The sequence below is a fragment of the Pleurodeles waltl genome, chromosome 8 (genome assembly GCF_031143425.1).
Source record: "Pleurodeles waltl isolate 20211129_DDA chromosome 8, aPleWal1.hap1.20221129, whole genome shotgun sequence".
In the NCBI taxonomy this organism is placed as follows: Eukaryota; Metazoa; Chordata; class Amphibia; order Caudata; family Salamandridae; genus Pleurodeles; species Pleurodeles waltl.
Genome location: NC_090447.1, coordinates 128,093,666 through 128,116,072, shown reverse-complemented (window position 1 = coordinate 128,116,072; position 22,407 = coordinate 128,093,666). Strand labels below are relative to the sequence as shown.

The 22,407-nt window shown below is 42.5% G+C and overlaps 1 protein-coding gene across 1 annotated transcript in view; it reads left to right on the top strand.

Moving 5' to 3' along the window:
- TENM4 (teneurin transmembrane protein 4) overlaps positions 1–22,407 on the top strand; it is a 1,476,030-nt gene that overhangs the window by 267,254 nt on the left and 1,186,369 nt on the right. Inside the window, exon 2 of the mRNA XM_069203936.1 lies at positions 16,401–16,442. The gene's annotated coding sequence lies outside the window, so the exon portion shown is untranslated. The remainder of the gene's footprint in view (positions 1–16,400; positions 16,443–22,407) is intronic.

The window sequence follows — 22,407 nt, the reverse complement described above, 5'->3', positions numbered from 1 at the left end:
TGTGGGAGGGGCCATGACTTACGAGAGGGAAGCTTCAAGTGAGTCACAATGCCCCTCCCTTTCCTCAACAGTGGCAATAAATAGCTTGTTACACGCATTAGATCTGCATACATTACAATAACTTGGAGTGAGTATGGCCCCAGTTGTTTTCTTCGACAAAGCAGTCCTTCAGTGGACCGCATGAGGCATTGGGTGCTGTTTTCTGAAGTTTCTCCCCAATGATATTACATGAGTTTGAGTAATAAATATCTATATTAAACACAATTACAAACAAATAGCTCACCTTTGTTCAAATATCTGCTTAGTGGTCCTCTGCACCAGGTGCATCTTTCAAAGGATGAAGGCTGTGTCTGGCTCTGAGCCTGCCACATCACTGACCCCCACCCAGGGGAAAATGTAGCACTCACTCTTTTTCGCTGCATGCACATCAGCTTACACGCATGCCCTGGATCTTATGCAGGCACATGTACATGGGGTTATTATGCACTTGGTGAATATGGCCATGCGCAAACAGAGGGTACACATATTGAAAACAGGCCTTGCGGATCTGCCTTTTGTGGAACAACCTCTCCAGCAAAAATGCACATGGGATATAAATATAGCAAGGGGCTGCTGAAATCTTGGTCTCGTTTATGAAATGGTGGGATTACTTATGCAACAAAAGGCTGTGTCACACCAGGATTCGAATTTATGACATGCAGATCATTGCTTCTGTTGAGGGTGGGGAATTGCAAGGAGTGTTCCACACACATAGAGCAATCCTAACAGCTGTTTCGTACTATTTGCGTTTTCGGTTTTGAGATTTTAATTTTCCTTCAGCATATCTACAAACAATATATAGACAAAGGGCAAATTCTGAAGCTGAACTATTCGTTTCAAAAGCACCCACTCATGCGTGACATTAACATGTTCTGAGCAAAGCCACAGAAGGCACTTCATGTGTAATACAATTTAAACTGGGGTCGACTCGGAACTAATGAACTACTTTTAGAATTCCCCCGTTTTAATTGGATAGTTGGCTTACAACTTTTCAAAACACGACGCAAAAGGGCTTCAAAACAAAAATTGGGAAAAAAAATTTCATAGCGATTTATAACTTCCCTGTAATGCAATGCTTTTTTTAATTTGTGACCAGCAATCAGGAGTAACACGATTTTGAGTATCTTCATGCTTAGAAAATAAAAAATTATAATATGAACATTTTGTTAGGCCATTTTTCCAGCTTCTCTGGCAGAAAAAACATGAGAGCTTCTGGTATTGTTGCACTTCGTATAGGTTTCTATCCTTTGTTACTCCTTTTTGGAGGCTCCTCAAGAGTGGCTAGAATGAGTACTGAGTACTCCAGGAGGCAGCTGGAGGCTTTGAAACCTGTTGGCACAGTAATCACACACAATACGTCAATGCTCAGTCAGTATCATGAAAACAAGAAGTATCTACACAGGTATTTATGTAAGGGAAATATATGGCAAATAATATGATTAATAGCGCAACAAGCCAGAAAGAGCAAGCTTGTTTCAGGTCAGGGATAAAACACTTAAAAAGCGCTTACACTTTAAGGCGCTAGAATCCAGTTATCAGCTGGACCGCATCCTTTGGTGCCGGTTTGTGTGCTCTTGGCCATCATCAAACCTTTTTGGGAATCAGTCCTCTTAAGGTAGGTTTGTTTAAATCCCATTTTCAGTGGAGCAAAGGTGGTAAACAGCAAGTTACCACGGGTCAAGCACATGACGTTTGCACTTTTCTGTAGTTTCATGGTGGCTGTCGGTGCATGGGGGGAAGCAGCGTTCCTTGAAGCCCAGGGTGGTAGGAATCTGTCAAATTCTCCTAAATCACAGAAATATTTTAAAAATGGAGATACTCACTGCCAAAACCCTGAACTCACATTAACATTGACAGGAAAAAGATGGTTTTGGTGCCAAGCATCTGGCTTCCAAAATAACATCATGGAACCCAACTCTTGATGCTATTGCCACATAAATGTTGTTTGTTACCCATTCAATAGTACCTCTTTAATCAACATCAGAAGGATAAAAGCCTGAAAGAATCCACCACAATTTGAGCCCAAGGACAGGCAGTTGAGTAAAGGCAGCTGGATTGGATTCAGTAGTCCACTCTGTTACCGACCAGGCTCCATCAAGTACTGTGGGGATTGGCCCAGCACCTAAGGGAGGTCCTCTAGGTTACCAAACTTTAGGGGCAGTTTCTTGTGAACTGTGGTTGCAATTTTCAATGGGCAAGTCTACCCACAGGATCACAAAGCCACATTGTACGGGTTCACATACAAACATACTGAAAACCATAAACTGTGCATCTGTCTCTCACTTTTCATCATCCATCATTCTGCTACCTGCTGCATCCCATAACATGAAAACTGCACCTTGGTGGTCATCACTTGAAACATGGAAAAACGTCCCACACAGGGGCGGCTCCTTCATAAGGGTGGAGGAACGTTGCACCCCCACCAGCAGCGACAACTGCAAAAGTTTCCACCAAAACGATAATAAACTTTGTTTATTATTGTTTTGGGGGAAAGGCGCGGGGTCATGGGGGTGACAAGCTATGACCACTCCCCCTCAGAGTGCATGTATGTTTGGCAGGTTGTCTCGGGCCGGCTAAACACACATGCGCACAGGGCTCCCTCCAGCCCAGCAACGCACTAGAGAGAGCCTTTACAGGCTCCCAGTCTGCCTGGAAGCATCCTGGCTGGGCGCTCCCAGCCAATCCTGGCGCTGCTCTGAGCAGGATATGGCACCCATTGGACATGTTGGTTCCATTGGCAATTTACACTGGCAATTTACAACTGGGAATTAGGATTTGTCTCTCCTCCCTCCAGTAAATCATGATATATGGTAGAACAGTTTTTTAATCAGGACAAAATTAGAGTACTTTTTCTAAGACCTGGGGTAAAAGGGAACAATACCTGGATCAGTCCCGTAAGATCTCCCGCAGGACCTCAACTTTCTTACAAAGTAGATGTCTCCAGTTTTTTTTCTGATCAGCTGTTCTGCGTGCTGGTTCTTGCGGCTCAAGTGTGGTTCACTTCCTTAAGGCTATGAAAACTGGGCTTCATTCCTTTGGGCCTTGCTCTGGTTTGTCTAGTCAGAGGAGGTGCCAGCTCATCTTTACGCTTGGCGGTACAGCTTCTTATGCTTCCTGAGTAGGAAGCAACAGCAGGGCTTTCTCCATAAGTATGAGAGTGCAGCACGTGCTGGATGTTGCAAGAATGCAAGTCTGAAGGGGACAGTTTAATGTTCCTGACTTTCCCCTCTGAAATTACCAGAGGGCGCCCAATGTGAGGAAAGACGGAGAGTATAGAGATGGCCACTATATGTGGAACCAGGGATGGCTGGTATCTGGACGTGGCTGCAGGGAGAACTTCAAAAAGGAGGGAAAAAGTGGATTCAGTTCCTGTTTTATTTTCTAGCTTGTCTCAGTCCTGGCCATTGCTGATTGTTGGTTACCTAGATGCTTCAAAACACGAGATGCCTCACAGGGAATGACAAGTGGAAATTACATCGGAAATGTCACATCCACAAGCCACATGGAGGAGAACCTCTGTGTTGTGATATCACCTACACTGCACACCAATACAGCATGCTGCATGCGTGTCACATGTTACAACAAACATGCAAGGGGAAATGAAGGAACTAAGGGGCTTGTGTACAAATGCATTTTCGTGGTTGGAAATGATCCATTTTGCAGAGTTTAGTGTTCCTGTATTTAGAAGGTGTGTGTTTAGGGCGTCCCTTATAAATACCCAAATGCTGTGCTATGTTTGAAATTTTTAATACTGATGGTCCAGCCGGAGGCAAAAGAAAATGACACTGGAGCTTGAGGGTCCTTTCACCCAGGGCAAATGAAGATCAAGGCTAGCAATCTGCGTGCTCCAGGGAAAGCAGCTTTGTGAATTTGTACCTGAGCAGACTGTGCCACTGCAACATTGGGAACTTGTGGCTGAACAAACTGAGCTGCTGCAACATCGTGAAGCCATGATTTTGAACTGCACCCGGTGGACTAACCCAGCAAGATGAACCATAGCGCAGTCAGGTTGCCAGAAGTAGAGTGTGTCGAGATAGCCCAGTGACCCTTGGCTTAATGGCCCTCAGCCCCAATGGGGTTGCATACAGCTGCAGAACTGTGACAGTGCCAGAGCCAAAACAATTGCACAGACTTCAGATGACAGCCTCTGCTGCTGCCTTCCAGAGATATGACCTGAGTACCAAAGCACTTGCAGCCAGCCTATCTCCTCCCCGAAGATGGAGAGAGCACCCGTGCTGTGATTGCTAGCTGTGGCTGAAGAGCAGACAAACCCCACAGTGGTGAAATAGGGGCAATTGGGAATAATAAGAGTAACTAAGTGCACAAACCTTGTAGAGGGAATAACAGCACACCTATGCATGATGCCTGCCCAAGACATAACTCTATTTATGTATTTGCCAGTGTTTGTAGCAGACTATGGGCCTCATTATGACCCTGGCGGGCGGCGGAGGCCGCCCGCCAGGATCCCGCCCTCCAAATTACCGCGCCGCGGTCAAAAGACCGCGGCGGGTATTACGAGTTTTCCCCTGGGCTGGCGGGCGGTTCCAGTTAAACCGCCCGCCAGCCCAGGGGGAAAACGACCTTCCCACGAGGATGCCGGCTCGTAATCGAGCCGGCGGAGTGGGAAGGTGCGACGGGTGCTACTGCACCCGTCGCGTATTTCACTGTCTGCAAGGCAGACAGTGAAATACATTTTGGGGCCCTCTTACGGGGGCCCCTGCCGTGCCCATGCCATTGGCATGGGCACGGCAGGGGCCCCCAGGGGCCCCGCGACCCCCCCTACCGCCATCCTGTTCATGGCGGCTTTCCCGCCATGAACTGGATGGCGGTAGGGGGGGTCAGAATCCTCATGGCTGCGGAGCGCGCTCCGCAGCCATGGAGGATTCCAATGAGCAGCGGAAAGTCAGCGGGAGACCGCTGACTTTCCGCTTCTGACCGCGGCGGTTCAGAATGCTCATTGGAGCACCGCCAGCCTGTCGGCGGTGCTCCCGTGGACGGTGGCCCTGGCGGCCACCGGCCGCCAGGGTCAGAATGACCCTCTATGTGTCACATTCAGTGAACCCAGCTGGACAAAACTATGGTGATCAGGGTTCAAATTGTCTAGTTTTCTCGAACTCGACGCTCTTTAAAGTTAACAAAAAACAGAGGGACAAATTTACAAGGCCCTAGCTCCTCTTAGCGCCACACTAACATAATTTGTTTTTACACTAGTGTGATGTTAAAGAGGCCATTCCCCTTATTTACAAAGTGGCACAATGCAAGCATTGCACCACTTTGCACCTCCTTCTGGAACATTATGCCTGCACCAAGCATAATGTATACAGGGGGGGCATTCCCCCACAGGGAGGCCTGTAAAATGGCACGTGAAATTCATAACATTTCACTTTGCCATTTTTGGCTTCATTTTTAACACCTTCTCAGAGCAGTCGTTAAAATGACGTGCCCATTACTTTCAGTGGGCCTGCCTTTACTGTGCAGGATTAGCACCACAATTTATGGTGCTAGTCCTGCAAAGTACCACAATAGTGTCATAATTGAGGTTGCTAAGGTTCTAATGTGCGTCATGGTGCGCCGTATTCAGTGCTTAATTTGAGGTAGTGGTTTGCGGTGCAGGGCACCAGCACCTATTTTAGAGGACCGGCGCTTATTTGTCTGCATCAAACAATTACTGTGAACAAATGACACTTATGAGAAAGAAGAGAAAGAGAAAAAAAAGGGAGAAAGCAAAAATCTGCAAAAGTGAGGTGAAGGGGCAGGGAGTGGCTGTAAGTGGATTAAAGAGGCCCGAGATGGCTTTAGGATTACGCTGCCTCTCTATTCTGTGCTTGAACATTTAAATGCAGCATCCACATGTTTCTGAGGAAAACTCTGGGCACGACATGTTTTTATATACAAATTAAGCACTGGCTGCATTGTAAATACGGCACACACATGGTGTTTCGGAGGCACAAGAAAAGTGGTGCATCAAAGCTGATGTGCCACTTTCTTGTAAATCTGGGCGAGAGATTCTCATGAATTAACTATTCTGCTTTGTTTACAGCAGCTAAGAACTAGTCCTAGTCCTCTGCACTATGGTGGTGGGTCTCATTTATGCAGAGGAGCCAAGCATTGCAGGCACTATGGAATCTCAGAAAGTCTCCTTGAAATCTTAGGCACTGTGTTGCAAATTGTGGAGGGCTGAATTAGTAATGGCCTTCCTTTGAAGTGTTTCTATCAGATCATCATGAGATCAGATTAAGGGAAGCAAATCTTAGGTTCTGGGCCATTTTGAAAGGCTGATGCACCTAAGATAGGTAGACTAGGCTTTGGCCCAAAAAAACATCAATCAGTGTTATACATCACCTCCAATCGCCTCTGATCACAAGTGGGCTTTCTCATTTCAATCCATGGGAAAACTCCTTCTGTGCATGAATCAGAATCCAACGTTATGCAGTTTACCACACCTTCTAATCTCCAGTTTATTTCAGCTGCTCAAACCTGCCCTAATGTACCTGGGTAAAATACTTAGGACCAGATGTACGAAAGGATTTTACCCATTCTGTGTCTATGGGAAAAAGCTTTCGTACATATGTCCCCTAGTTATTTCCTGGACAGGCAGATTTCTGAGCGATAGGCACCACACTCACCATGTTATGCCTCATTACAGTGTTCGAACTTGGAATAGCAAGTACGTACCACACTTGTAACACCCCAAGCACCTCCACCCCACTTGTAATGGGGCTGTTGCAGTGCTTAATTTGTGCTTGTTGTTTCTGGTGCTAAGCACCGGCACTTATTTTTGAGGGCCGGGGCTTATTCTTCTGCCTCAAGCATTTGCTGCGAGCAAACGACACATATGGGAAAGACGGAGAAAGGGAAAAATGAAAAAGCGTCACAAAGGGAGAAAGTAGAAAGCTGCTAGAGTGAGCTGAAGGGGCTAGTAGTGGCTTTATATGGATTGAAGAGGACCGAGATGGCTTCAGGATTACACTGCCTCTGTATTCCATGTTCACACATTTAATTGCATCAGCCATGTGTTTAAGAGGAGGGCTTTGGGCACCAGCACATTTTTATTTAAAAATTAAGCACTGGGCTGTTGACTCTTGAAGTTTTTCTTTTCAGTGATCTACCTCCAATTCTTTATCTATGGGAGGAACGTGGGTCAAGTGCATCTTTAAGTGTATTTTTGTTTTGAATCCTGTGACCCTTTACAATGTCCCTTTACAATGACTAGTACAACCACTGAATAAACTCTAGGAACAGAATATCAGGGTAGAACAATAAAAAACCTTAACCCGTCAGATTTATACGTGCTATCAAACCTAAATAAGTTCTTGACCTCACTGATCGCATGACCCATTGGTACTCATTCTGAATGACACACGAATTCCAGTGGGGCTGGTCGAGAGTAACCAAACTGTCTAGGTGAAACTTTAGAGGCAAATCAAGTGCATTATTCCAGTTTCTTGGGGGACTCCAGTGATCAACCCAAGAGCCTGTGGCTGCCTCCTCTGACACCTCCACGCACAGTTACAGATGCCCCCAGTGTACTTAAGCCCTGAAGATCGGAGGATACCAAGTTATTTTGCAGTCATTTTGTTAACGGTGCCAAAAACATAGGTGCCTGTGATTGATCATCAAATATGCAACAGACAGACCTACTGACTACAAAAACACTATACCTAAGTGAGTTCAGTCTAAATATAATTCAGGGTGGGCTGCTCTTTGGTCGTTTTGTAGGGCTCAATCTCATTTAATTAAGTTACTTTGTGTGGTAACATAGATATACAAATAATAGAGGGGAAATTGCCCTCTCCAGGAAGGAAATCACGTCATTGAGGTTTGTTGAACTCTGGCGCACCCTGCAATTTATGGTAATACAGAATTAAATGTAAATATTTAAAATAACAAAGGACTGTTATGCCAGATGTTTTCTTGTATCTTTCAGCTGCTGACCATAATAACACTTTAGACAAGTTGAATGGGTGCTCGCAGCAGGATGGCATCATCTGGTAGTGACAGATGTCTGGCATGGCCTCTGGTGATGATGTGAGGCTGCAATGTTTCATGCAACCCACTTTGTTTAAGAGCTCAGTTCTTAAAACTTCTAGATGAAAAGTCAGAAACTTACGTATGATTTTGATTTAGGTATCTCATAGGAAATAATGGGATTTATATTACAGCAGAAGGACTGTTTGTCACCATTATGATGGAGTAACTTGTCCACCAAAATCTAAATCAGGTCCTTAATCCCATAAGGCTTACTCACCACATTTAGATCAGAGGTCTTCAAACTGTGGGGCATGCCTGCCTGGAAGCTGTGGCATCATCTGGACAGGGTGTGCTTCCACATTAAACAAACATGTTAATCTGTCTCTTTATCATAAACCAAGTGTGAAAAGATAAAGAACCACAACCGCCTTTGATAAAACTAAAGTGTGCTTATCCCACAAATTAAAGGTGGAAAGCTTATCAGTGTCATTGTGTCTATTAGGTGTTGTTTTGTACTTTTTTTCACTAGTAGTTGTGTTTGTGCTGGAGAAACAGTGCTTAATTTGAGCTTGGGCACCAGCACTTATTTTTTAGGCAAGCATTTTTCTGCCTCAAGCATTTACTACAAGCAAAAGACACATTTGGGAAAGACAGAGGAAAAGAAAAACGAAAAAGAGTCACAAAGGGAGAAAGCAGAAAACAGCTGGAGTGAGCTGAAGGGGCAGGAAGTGGCTGTAAATAGATTAAAGGGGCCCAAGATTGCTTCATGATTACGCAGCCTCAGTATTCTGTGCTTGCGCATTTAATTGCAGCAGCTGCGAGTTTCAAAAGAGAGCTTTGGGCACCTGCACATTTTCATTTACAAATTAAGCACTCTTGGGAAAGTGTCAGTGATGAGTGTTGAGAACTGGCCTGGGGCAAGAGAGTACTGCAGGTGGCCTCAGGGAGGTAGAGGAATGGTGTCCACAGGGAATGTCCACAGTGAAAGCCGCTGCAGCAGCTTTGAGGGGTGTTGCACCGGAAGAGACTGAAGGGAGGCCCTCTGTATGAGCCAGTGGAGATGGAGTGGTAATGAATTTTGGAGGGGCTGAGAACTGCACCAGTCAGGAGTATGGGAGAGCTCCAAAATCTTTGGAGGAGGGTAGTTCTTCAAGAGCTTGGACTGAAGGATCATAGGGGGAACCTTGGGCAAAGAATCGCTGCAGTGGCACTGAGTATGTGCTGCAGGATCCTAGAGGATACCTCTCAATCTTTTGAGTCTTTAGGGGCAGTGATTTGTGAAATGTTGGAGGGTGATCACTGGAGATAAAACATTTCTTGTGGGCTGAAAAATGTTTTCGGCACAGGTGATCGCATTGAGGTTAATGCGAGTCATTTCGCTTCGTTGGACAGTGAAAGTAAGGCCAGAAAAACGTGCCCTACCCAGATGATGGTGAATTGAGTGGTGTGTCTTAAAGTGGGGGTGTGCTGCAAGAGTTCAAAAGATTAGAACAGTGCCAGGAAGGAGGGAGCGGGAGCTCCAGGAGTAAGACTAGAGGAGACTCTGCAGACATGTAGGTGGTAGGCAGGGAGACTGCAGTCCTGTAGTTAGCAGTGCAGTAGTCATGAGTGAGAGGGGGCTGCAGGAGTTTAGAGTGATGAGCATCTCCCGGTATAATAACTGTGATTACACTTCCTACCACTATAAACATTCTGCCCTTCCAAACATCTAATCCCCACATGTGTCAGATTGATGTAAAACAAATTCTCAGGGGGCTTGGCTTGATTACGTTTAAAGACCACTGGTGCAGAGTAAATTACTTGCATTTCTGTTATTCTGAGACTGCTCATTCAAGGGGTTTACATCCAGTGGCACTCCTATGTGTAGTTATTTCCGCCTGCAAACTTTTTACAAGCGCCCTTTGGTCGTTTCTCACATGTACCTCTGGACTTTTACTCTGGGTCCAGTGCTGCCTCGACTCGGTGTCACTCTTTTACTCTGCCCCTCTATCTTTCTAGCTGTCATTGGAGGTGTCAAAGCAGAGGCAGTGGTCTTGGAGAACACTGGTAAATTGCTGATGTGCTGAGCCTGCTACTGTCCAAGATTGCTAAATAGTGGCCTTGGTGGGATCCTAATTTAGCACAGCTGCAAACAGTGGCATTACCACTCTGGTGATAGATATAACTACTCAATCTCTAGGCTATAAACATGCAGCTGGCATGATATACTGTTAAATGCATTTATCAACTAATCGTATAGCTTCTGGGGTAAGAATTGGTAAAGATTAGCAACAAATACTATTGGACTTTGAAAGTGTAGTGGTCAGAAATTCGTTTTGATTTTGGTCGATGGACAAAGAAAGCCTTACTGGAAAAAACACCCCAGACTTATTTCCTGAGTTTTTAGTGACCACACATAATCTGAAATTGATTTATGGTCTTATGACCAGTTCAGTAGTGATCTTAGCTTGGGTAGTATATTCCACATTTAGGTGATATATTTTCCTTGCAGTACAGTTTGCTGGCTGTAGTGTATGAGCTTTGAGAAATAATCTTACTCCCAAAGTAGGCCTCAAGAATTAAACAAAGAACAGGGGGGCATATTTAAGAGCACCTAGCGCCACATTAGCGCCACCATAGTGTAATTTGTTTTATGCTCAGGCGGTGCTAAAGTGGCTCTTCTGCCACGCCATATTTACAAAGTGGCACAACGCATGCATTGCGCCACTTTGTAACCTCTTGGCCCACATTATGCCTGCAACAGGCATAATGTATGCAAGGGGGAGTTCCGGTGCTCGGAGGTGCGCAAAAATGGCGTAGTGAAATTTAAAAGATTTCACTACGCCATTTTTAAGGACTGCTCAGAGCAGGCGTTAAAATGACGCACCTATAGAGACCTCCTTGAACTTTGCTGCACTAGAGTCGAAATTTTCGACGCTTGTGTAACAAAGTGCCACAATAGCCTCAAAGATGTTCACGCTATTGTACAAACGACCGCCATGGTGCGCTGTATTATAAATATGGCAAAACCATGGTGTCGCTAGGTGCCGTAAATGGGGCACAGAAACAGTGGTGCATCATAGCTGATGTGACACTTTTTCCCAAATAGGGGCCTGGATTTCCTAACGAACCTTAAATAGCTGAAGACAATTAAAATTGAAATGCTGATGTTTTCGATATTTCTGTTTTATTATATTTGACTACTTATGGCGGTCAAACCCTACAAACGTGAAAGAGTTAGTGGACGTTTGTTAAATAAATAAGTGTTGAAACATACCGGTTGCTACTTTGTTTTTACCCTCTTCAATTAAAATACGGATAATTAACAGCATGAAAAAATAAACATGGATAAATGCCAATAGGATATGCAACAAAGAATATGGATAAATACAAACGGGAATGCCAACTAAAAAAGTAAATACTATAAAACAATGAACCCTAGTTAAAATGTACGTGACTCAACGTGCAGTACATGGCTGCCCATCTTTTATTTTCATTTTGAAAAAGCTTCTTTGGTCAACAGTTCAGCGTTGGCCGCCGCATAACTCAAGGGGAGGGGCAGGGGTACGGAGATGAGGTGAGAATAAACAAATAAATAAATAAAACGCACTTACATTGCCTCTGTCCCTGCCGCATCACTTGTCGCTCCTCTTGTGGTGTCCCAGCATTTGCTGCTGGGATACCAGGACAGGCTTTCCAGCAGTCCTGCTGCTGCTTTCATGCAAACGTCGCAAGTTTCAGCCCTAGCAAGTGTCAGCCCTATTCCTATAATCCTTGTGGATGCGGAGGAAAGAGATAGGGACACAAAATAGAGTTAAAATTGCCTAATGGTTTTATTTATGTCTCCTATGGTAAGATTTAAAACAATAGCTGCTAATGAGGATATTATCGTTCCCCTTATCCTGTGTTGGTCAGCATGTTTCAGCCATCTCACTAGATGCCTGGATACATTCTGTGGCTTTCTTCAGGTCCATAATCCCAAAAGGACTGCCCACAAAACATCTATACCCAAGGCATCATCCCCTACCATATAGTAGGTAGGGAACATGCAAAAGTAAAGAAAAAGATAAAACACACACCAGACCGGTTGTTGAGCCAGCAATCCGATCCTATACCTAAATGAAAATGTATTTTAGCAGCAAACATTGCATCTATAGAATGAAAAACAACAGATACTGAATACACACTGAGTATAGCAAGCGTGGCTGCTGGTTTGTCTTTTAAATTCATCTACCCACAAAGAATAGCGAAACCTAGCAAATACAACACATTCGATTGTGGCAAACAGCATCCCTCGGAGGTCTACAAATTTACATATAACTGTGTGTGATTTGCATGTCCAAATGCACTGTCTTACCACATTATTTCTGGTAAATATCACTTGGCCCAGTGTGGACTGCTTGTAAATACATAACAAGGCCCACCAGCTTCGTTGCTGCAAATCACCGTCAAAATAAAGGGGAGAATTTGCCCAGTTTCATCACTTTACTTCCTGCTGACTGCTTCACCGTCAGATGATTCTGAACAGAAAGCAATTGATCAGCTGAACAATGTGATTTAGCAGTCAGTTCTTGAATGGTATACTGTACGTTCAGGTCTTTAAAATCAAATGTGTGGAACCACCACAGTTCTTCTCACATGGTTTTGTATCAGGTCTCCAAATCTAGGCCAGTGGTGAGTGACCTGACCAGAATCTGAGTTCCAATGCCATGTTTGTGGTAATGTCCAAGTCCTTCCTGACTTACAAAGCATTATGTTCTAGTATATGATTCTTGGTCACAGTGGTTATTGATATTTGGAATTTTACACACAGTTGGCCATTAAAAAGGTATTGTGGGAATAGCATGAGAATTCCAACAGCATTCAGCATTAGTGTAACCGTGGTTCAGCTACACAATGGAGCACACAGGAGTCCCTTAAATACCCAGCTTCCTTACAGTCACATGTGGCAGCTATAGAGGATCTATCCTGTGTAACACAATAAAAATCCACTGCCCACATCCAAATACACATCTCATTTAGCATAGGATTTAAGATCTAGCCATCTCCATTCATACCCAATGGTGTGTTCTCCTGCCACCCAGTGCAAGGTATTAAAGATAGCTATTCTTTGTACTGAAGATCTGAAACAGTTATAATATATCTCTATGTTCATGGCTTTCCCAGTTGTATGTGTTCTGCTCTGCTGAAGCGCCCTTTTAGAAGGAATCCCGCTTTGTGTTTCATTTTTGAAACTGTACCATCCACTGTCACTGTGGTCGATTATTAAATCGTCCGTGCTAGAGATTTCATTTAAAATAAATTCCATTTAATTAATGACCCATATGAGTGAAATCTAGGCCTTACCAAAAACTGCATTTTAAATGTGCACTATCCTTTCTAAACTTTCCCTGACCCGTATTCACTTGCCTCACTTGATTGCTAGCGTTGACAAATTCAAAAACAGCTGTAACTCATAAGAAATGTTTCTATCGTAATTGTTGCACGGCCTTTGCATGACACAAACTTCCTATGCTAACAAAGAAAGCTATTTTATTTAATTCTTTTTTAACTGCTTGACCTGCATTAGAATCTCAAAACTTCCTAAACTAATCTGAAACTTGCTTTTTCATGAATAGGCTTTAGTGTGGGGAAGTGGAAGAATTGGTAGATATAAACTATTTGTGCATAACATCTACATGAGTGTCTTTTCTTTCAGAAAGTAAGACGGCTCAGAAAATAATTTGAAGTTGCAACCAATGCAGAATTGTTGAAAAATGTATCCTATGATTAGAACTGTCTTTGTTAAAAGGTGCCATATCTACAGAAACTATTCCTGCCCCACAAATGTCCTTGTTTGCAAATGGTTGTCTAATATACTAGCTAAAAAAATGTGTACTAAAATGTATATGGTTGTATTTGTTATAAAAAAAGTGTCCCCGGGAAAGAACAGATAGTAAGCAGCACACAAGCTCACTCTGAGATTCAGGCTATTCTCTCTCAGAACTCTTTACTGTGAGACTCATACAAACTTTGCTCTCTGCCTAGACTATTCTCTATCACAGTCTGTTATAGTATTTTTTATGAGTATTGATCGCTTCGTTGGCTAGATTGCCTCTTGAAATTTTGTTCCTTTTGATATTTTCTCACTAAAATGATTTACTCTTACCAATTTAGAGTACTATAATGGGGATATATTTTGAGACACGCTTTTATTCAATGTTCTGTAAACCTATTGAACTAATGCAGAAGAGATTTAAAACTTAGGATAAATAACATTTTAAACTATAACTAAAACTCCCATTACTGACTCCTAGAAAGAGACTTTTGATGTACTATAATTGAAAATTGCAGCTTTATTTCTAGCCCATACTCAAGTTTCCCTCACGGGTGTCTAAAAGTTGCAGAGTATCTTATAAATTTAGGATTCTCTGCACTCCCATCTGCTAATTCATAACATCTGGCTTCCTCAGTTTCATTGACAGAAAATACTTTCTTCCCCTCTTACTTCCCCCTGTCAGCTAAACTGTGATCAAACAATCTTCCCCATCGCTCTTTTTTCAAACCTCAAAACATGAAACTACCACCCCTCATAATCACAGCTAAGGGTACAAATGAGAAAATATCTTCCCCATTCTAGTCTTATGATCTTGTGCCTTTCACAAATTTCCTTGCCCTTATTACACTTATCTGAAGCAATATTGACTAAGGGGCTTGGAGCCAATCCTTGCCTAACCTAACCACCACTAAAGGTAGGAATCTATTAAACCAGTCCACTCATCCCTTAACACTGCTTCTCACCAACACTCACACAAAGCAAGCATCATTTTTTCACATTCAGTTGTTCCCTGTGCAATTACTTCACTTTATACCTACAGCACATGCAGATTTCAGTTTATATGACTCACTTCCGTCCATCTTGCATTAAAGATGCCATCAACATCCTTCTCCCAGAATGGAGTAACTTAGGGCCATATGTACGAACACATTTTTCCATAGACATAGAATGGGTAAAAACCTTTCATACATCTGGCCCTTAGTGCTGCCAACTAAGAAATGATAAGTGTTTAGTTTTTGGGCAGAAGGTCACATTATCATTTGGACTGTGGAAATGGAAGAGTATATATCACAAGTTACAGAGGTCTGTGGCACAGCCATAGCAACATTCTGTGGCTTACCCCTGTGGTGTGAGTGCTGACAAGCACTGACTTGTTGGGAGTGTAGATGCTCCAACTCAGTTAACATCAAGGAGAAAGGAAGAATTCTGGGCTCAAATAATCAGCCTAGACCATTTAGGGAAATTGTGAACTACTAGGATTTTTCCAGTCTCATTTTATTGATTGTTCTTAAATGTCAAGTTGACCATTACAGAAAATAAAAAGTTACTAGAATCAGTAGGCAAATTCATTAATTAATGCAATGTGGCATAAATTAAGTAGTCACAGTTGGATATCAATGATGTTCTGAAAAGCTAAATAAAAACAAATGTTTGTGAACAACGTTTAAATAATAACAAGTCCTAATACAAAAGAACCACACAGCATCTATCCCTCTCTAGTTCAACAGCAGAATGACAAAATGAGTTAATTCCTCCCCAAGAAGCACATCTTTATAATCTTCCAGGCAAAGACGGCACACAGTTTCATAGCATGGCAGTACATAAAAAGGAGCATTAATATAATAAATGTACAGTAAATAAATAAGACTTAATTTCCAAACACATCGTGTAAAGAAACAAATATGTGTGCCCAACATTTAAACATTCACTTTTGATAATGGCCTGGTTATGCTAACTGAACTAAATGTATGTTAATCATTATATTTTCAAAATACATTTATTTCCAACAGGGGGAAAGGGGATTAGGGTGATATTAAAATATGTATATCCCACTGTGGTATATTTATTGTCCAGGTCATGCAGCTGTTTCTTCACCACACCTCGCCTTTGTTAGAAATTGTGTTCGCTGGCAAGAGGCCAGAATCATTGCTCACTAGTAATCACTTTCATGTTTTTTTGGTCAGACTTCTAAAATATTCTAGTGCCTCTTATAGTGCTCTGTGCAAAAAAGTGCTGCAGTAAGCAATTTAGTTGGACTTTTCCTCAGAGCCGTACTCAAAAGTCAGCATAACTGCAGTTCCCCCTGTCTTTTGTGACAATTTTCAAGTGCCCTTAGCACCAGCATTTTGCTGGTCATGTCATTTGTTTCTTGAAGAAGCTGGGCAAATAAGGTAAAATCACACAACACCTGCATTGGACATACCTCTAAAGTGAAAATTAAAACATACACTGGTATGTACAAAACATGGGTTACTGTTTCTGCTTATGTGTTATGACCACCTATGTGCAGTTTTAAATTATGATTTTAACAGATTACCATGAATGGTTTTGGATGTGATTTTGATTTTCACAAGTATTTTTCTTGTTATTGCAGGAGTTGCCAACGCCCTCACGGACATGAGCACTGCTCCTGGAGGTAGGAAAACAGCAATTGCACAATGTATGTTTATTTTGATTTGTGTTATTTGCATTTTTTTAATTCTTATTCGGTTCATGCCATTAGGATGGCATATGAAATCTGCTGATGTAACTTTAGTCCATGCTGATGGAAGTTTTGCTGTGGTTTTGTGTGTGTGTGCGCGCACTCAGCTGTTTTTGTGTGTTTGCCTGCACGTCTGTGTGTAGGCAAATAAGTGTGTTTATCTCTACTTCACTCACCTCTATGGGGATTCCAGCACATCCCATGCCTCAAGGGGGGGGGGGGGGGGCATTCTGTTGTATCAACCCCTAGGGTGGGTCAAGTCATGAATAAGGTCCGATGAGAACCCCTTTGATACACCAAGAGTGACAGTAGAGGCAGAATGAGTTGTGGATTTTTAATCAATATTACAAGCTTTTTGTTGGCACTATTTAGAAGCAAAATACCTTTGGAGCTGATTTAGAGATTGGCGGACAGTGTACTCTGTTACAAAAGTAATAGAAACACTTTTCTAGCCAACTTCTTAGAATGAGCAGACCCTAAGCTTTCCGTTAATGGAGCCCCCATTCCCTGTGAACGGAAAGCTTCTTTCTATGCCCCAGGGGATTCAGGGCTGGCGGACGAAGGGCATTACATTGGAAGTTTGAATTTTTTTTTTTAAATGTTTGGTGGACATATACCAAAAACAATGGTGGCCATCTTCCAACCTTGTTGTACCTTGATGTGAATCAGTGTGACAGCGGTTCCCTTCTAAGTATATAGATGACATCTGGGCCGGCAAACGTTTCTAAATTTGGTGGATGGTAGTCTATTGGGGTGGCAGTGAGAATGTCCTCAGCCACCCTGTCGGATTGTACTCCATTCTCCGAAGCCTAAATAAAGGCCCTTTTTTTTTATATATGTAGTTCCTCAGGAGTTTGAGTAAAATGGCTGGAGTGCAGAGGCTTCATCACCTGGGCTCACTAACTTCCTGCCAGTTCTTCAGGATCTGGCTCCTTCGATGATCCCATTGGCTCAAACATCAAAGTAGAACCCATTCTTGGAATGGTTTGCCAACATGGGTCCTTGGATCACGGACAACTAACAAAAAGCATAAAACATGCATGAATTTTGTTACCAGTGTGGGTCTCCATCAAGTGAGGGAAGAGAAACACAGAGTGGGCCAATACTGTTGTATTCTGTCCTTTTGCATCACTTGAGGTTGGTAGTTTCCCGGCTCTTCTTTATGATCTAACTAGTCAAATGATCTCATTGGCTACACATCAAATTGAAACTCAATCCTGAAAAGTTTTGTCCAGTCTGGGTCCTTGAAACTCATGCAAAACATGAAAAGCATGAAATGTCCACGAAATGTGGGCCTCCACCACGTGATGGAAGATAACATCAGAGACATGTATTCCATCCTTTCACAAAGTGAACTAAGGACATTGTGGCAACCCTTACCTCCTATCACTCTGTCAGAAGACTTTGATGCTTCAGTGTTAAAATGCTGTCTGTGTTAACTTGCTTTCATTTCTCAACTACTAGACCTGAAAAGAAATGCGGAACAGCACAGGGATCTTTTTTGTCTTCTGCTCTATTCAAACTTTATATTCACAATTTGCATTGCTTACTAAAGGTCTCTAGTGTAAGGCCTCATGTTTATGAAAAATAATACCCAGATAAACCTAATGTGCTCAGAGTGCTCTTGCTGTGAGAGACCGTATAATGTGTGAGCTGAAGCAAGATGTGCATTAGTGGCATGAATGCAGAATTTCAAATGATTTTAAATCTTTTTATTGAATAAAGGTGTTATACAGCTATTGGAATGAAAGAAGAGAAAATGTAGAAATTCATAATATCTCTAGGCTTACAATCCTCTTCATCCGAATCTGAAAGATACTTTATATGTGCAGGAGCCATAATAGTTTCTATTATATCGTAAAAGGTTACTGAAGAAATACATTTACAAGGGTGCTTAGCATGTGATTGCCACCAGAAAAATGGGATTGCATCCTGGAACCAAAACATCTGTTACACACTATGTATTTTTACATAACCTGGTTTAATTTGGTTTAGCTGTCATGAGTGGATTGGTTAAGTTAGCGTAGGCTAGGTTAGGTTAAACAGTCCTGAAGTTCTTGCACACCTTGTAAGGTTGTTGGCACACTAGCAGTGATCACCCTAGACCCAACCTTAAATAGAAAAGCTCAGGCCCAGCTTTGAGTAAATATTTTTCTGTATCTTAAATTGTCAGGAGTGGTGGTATTGGAGAGAGAAGTGGCCCAAACTGAGGGGGCGTGGCCTTCTCTCTGCTTTCTTTAAAACTGAGACACAGTCAACAAATTTTGATCCCCAGAGGGAATGTCTAAGAACATTATCGTTAAGTAAAGCCAGTCACATCCAAAGAAAGTGCGCAGGGTAATACATGCTTATAAATGGGAAATATTAATTAAAAGAGTAATTTGAATATTGGTGCAATATTAGTTGGGTAAATACTAATTAATGGAAACAAATGTTTGTTAAGCAGTTGATGCAGTTTTACTAAGGATGATTTTGCTGTTTTAGCAGTATATTTGCCTGCAGTGATTAGGAATTTTGTAGACGCACTTTTTAATACTTTCCTATCAATGGACATATGTCAAACGTTCATGTTTTTCATTTTCACAGAATCACTTCTGATTAAATACAGGGGATATTCTCCTTTCTTAAAGGCATTTTTGAATGTTATGTTGGGAGCAGCGGCAAATGGTAGCTTTGAAAGTCGTGGGGCGTAATACCTACCAGGAGTTTATCTCATTGTCCAAATCTGCCTCACTCATTCTTCCTCTCTCTCACATTTACTCTCTCCCCCCTCACTCACTCTGACTCACATTCTCTCACTTATTCATTCTTACTCATGCTCACTCCCACTCTGTTACTCGTATACAAACATACTCCTACTCACAGGTTCGCATTCTCACTTCACTTACAAACACACTTACACTCACTCTTTGACATTCAATAGACTGGGCCTTGGTGCAACTGTACCTGCTGCACCATTGATAGCTATTCCCACCACTTCCACTCCGTCTCACAATTTCATATCACTCACTCCTTCTGACGCATTCACACGTCTTCACTCACTTCCTCATACGCACTTTCACTTATTCATAACTTTCAAACTCAGATTCTGATTTACTTTCACTCTCATTGACGCTCACAAACACATTCACACACACACATTTTCACTCAGTCCCATTCGCCTTCAGTCACTTACAAACACACTCTCAAACACATGCATGCATACACAGAAAAACATTTTTTACCCTACCTTGCTTCCTTTGCTGACAATTTAGAGGCTTCTTGTCAGCAGGAGAGCTGGACTCTGGAGCTGGACATTGGAACCGGCAAGCCGTGCTTCCCAAGTAGGAGTCAGACAGAGCAGCAAGGGGAGGTTCAAAAAGGGAAAGACCCACCTCGATCCCTCCACCAGCTTCTTGATAGGACTGAAAGCACAGCACTATATGAAGTTGAGTCAGAGCCAGGGATCCTGTCCCTGCTGCTCTGTGTGGCTTTCAATTGGCCTCGGGTATACAATGATGTGCACCCTAACGATCACATTTTAGCAAATATACTGTGCTGCCTGAAGCATGTGCAATATGTCTGCTATATAAAATGGATTGTGCCTGTGTGAGGTGACCGTAGTTGAACTGCGGCCATCAGACATGTGTAATTCATACATCCACCTACAGAGATTTGTATTTTGACCGCACTCTGTAGCTAGATCATGCCTCGACCCTCCAGCTCCATCCTCCTCGTGTCATCAGGATCCTGGAAACAGCAAGAGGGCTGTCCTGCAGCCTCATAGTGTCATGAAACAAATAAAGTTGTGTTTTTATGCACACAACTAAATTAACTGATGCACAGTGCCATAACTAAGTGCAGAATGTGAGGCCTCACAGGCGTAAGGGTGGCTGCGCCTTGGAGCTCCTCACAAGGAGCAGACGCTGTTTGTCCCTACCGGTATGGCATTCACTTGGGCATCAGAATGACTTTGTAGCTTTGTTGATTGTCTGGGTTGCTTTCCATACAGTTCTAGGTTTGCATCTCGTATTGGAATCTGAGTCATCCCGTGATGTTCTTTTCTCTCTTTCGGTTAGGTCGAAAATTCTAAATAAAAAAACTGTTAGGGTACGGTTTTGGGGGCCAGAAATGTGTGTCCAAAGGGCTTAATGCATATATTAGTCCCATAACTTGCCCTTTTTTGCCAGAGTATTTAGGTGTCTTTGTTTTTCTATTGATTGTTTAGGTATGTCCTTCCACCTCCATTGGAATGGCTGAGTTACTGTTTTACAGTCTGTGGGTGGCCTGGTACCACTGGGGACTGTGTGCTAACTAAAGGATCTGGAAATGGATGCTACAGAAAAAGAAGTTACACTTATTTTCTGTAGCATCAGTTTTTCAGAGCTTTTGTGAGAGCTTGCTCCTCAATGCTACAGTGCCCCTTGTCAGATGATTATAAACATGATGGCCTTCTTGGAACCATGTTCTACATACCTTGTGAAGGCTATGGCCGAAATACGTTGGTCTCTTCTGCACTCTTGCAATTTGGAGAAGTAATAAAGATGAAATAAAGGATTTGTTGGAAATACCTGCTTTGAATTTGGAGGGAAGCTGAGTGCAGGGCTGTTTTGAAGCTGAAGCTACAATACCCTATTATTGCTTTACCTTCCCAACAAGGCTGCCATGTTTATAATCAGTCAGAAATTAGTCTAGGAGCACTGGGGTGCAAGAAATGACAAAAGCATCTGAAAATGAATGCTCCAGGAAATTAAGCTAGCCTTATTTTCTGTAGTGTATATATATTTTTGTATGTGCTATTTGTATATGCCACAAGTGAATAAATAAACATTAGCAAATCAAACAGCATGCCATACAAATGTAAAACCTACTGGCTTTACCAATGCTTGTTGAGTTTACTTCGAAGAGCAACTATCCTGACTTTTCATTTTCCGTGAGTTTTGTCAGCACTGGAGAATTCCAGAAACATGTGCGCAAGTATACACTGAATTTAGAATCACATGGGTACTGAATTTATGTCTGGATTTATAACTTGAAAACTAAGAGCCTGATTTAGATATTGGTGCACAGGTTACTCTGTCAGAAATGTGGCAGTCGCTTTGTCTGCTGTATTACAATTTCCATAGGATATAATGGAATCGTAATACGATGGAGGGGATACCCATTATGTTTGTCACAGAGTAACCACGTCCGCCAAGATCTAAATCAGGCCCTAAGTGACCACCACCATATTGTTACTTCTCCTGAAACCATGATTGCATCTGTCTGGATTGTCTATTCTGGATCAAAATATCTCCCACACTAGTGGATTCTTGAAAGGCAAAGAGGTCTCTTCACAGAATCTTTTAGCTACTGCAGGGGGTCAATGGCTGAAGGAGCACAATACCTGTAAAATATGTTTTCACCTTGATAGATTTCCATTTAAAATAATATTAGAAATATATGTTTTCTGAGTGTTCTGTCATTACAGTAATGAGATCAGGTTCCAAGGTGGGCTGAAGTTCAGCATATATACACTCTCCAATTCTAACATAAAGAAATTGGTGTGGACCGATGCCACTTTCAATCTATATAGACTGATGGGCTAAAATTCATGAAATTATGTTGTGTTGTAACTTAATCTGGTAGTTCTCCTTGCTCTCGCCTGAATTCCAGGAGTCAGTCCGGAGTAGTCCTGGCTTACGCTGAAACCAAAAGTGTAAGTAAGTGGTACTGCAGGAATAAATATTGCACGATCTGGTGAATCAGCCCCTCAGTGTCCAGTATGCTAATATGTCAATGACCCAGATTTTTCCTTGAAGTAGTGTGGCTAAGAAATCATTTGTTTACTTTTATGAACGAGACTGGGCAAGTACAAATCTCTGCATACTAATAATGCATGGGCAGACAAGAGCCCTCGCCCATCTTTAGAGATTCCCCG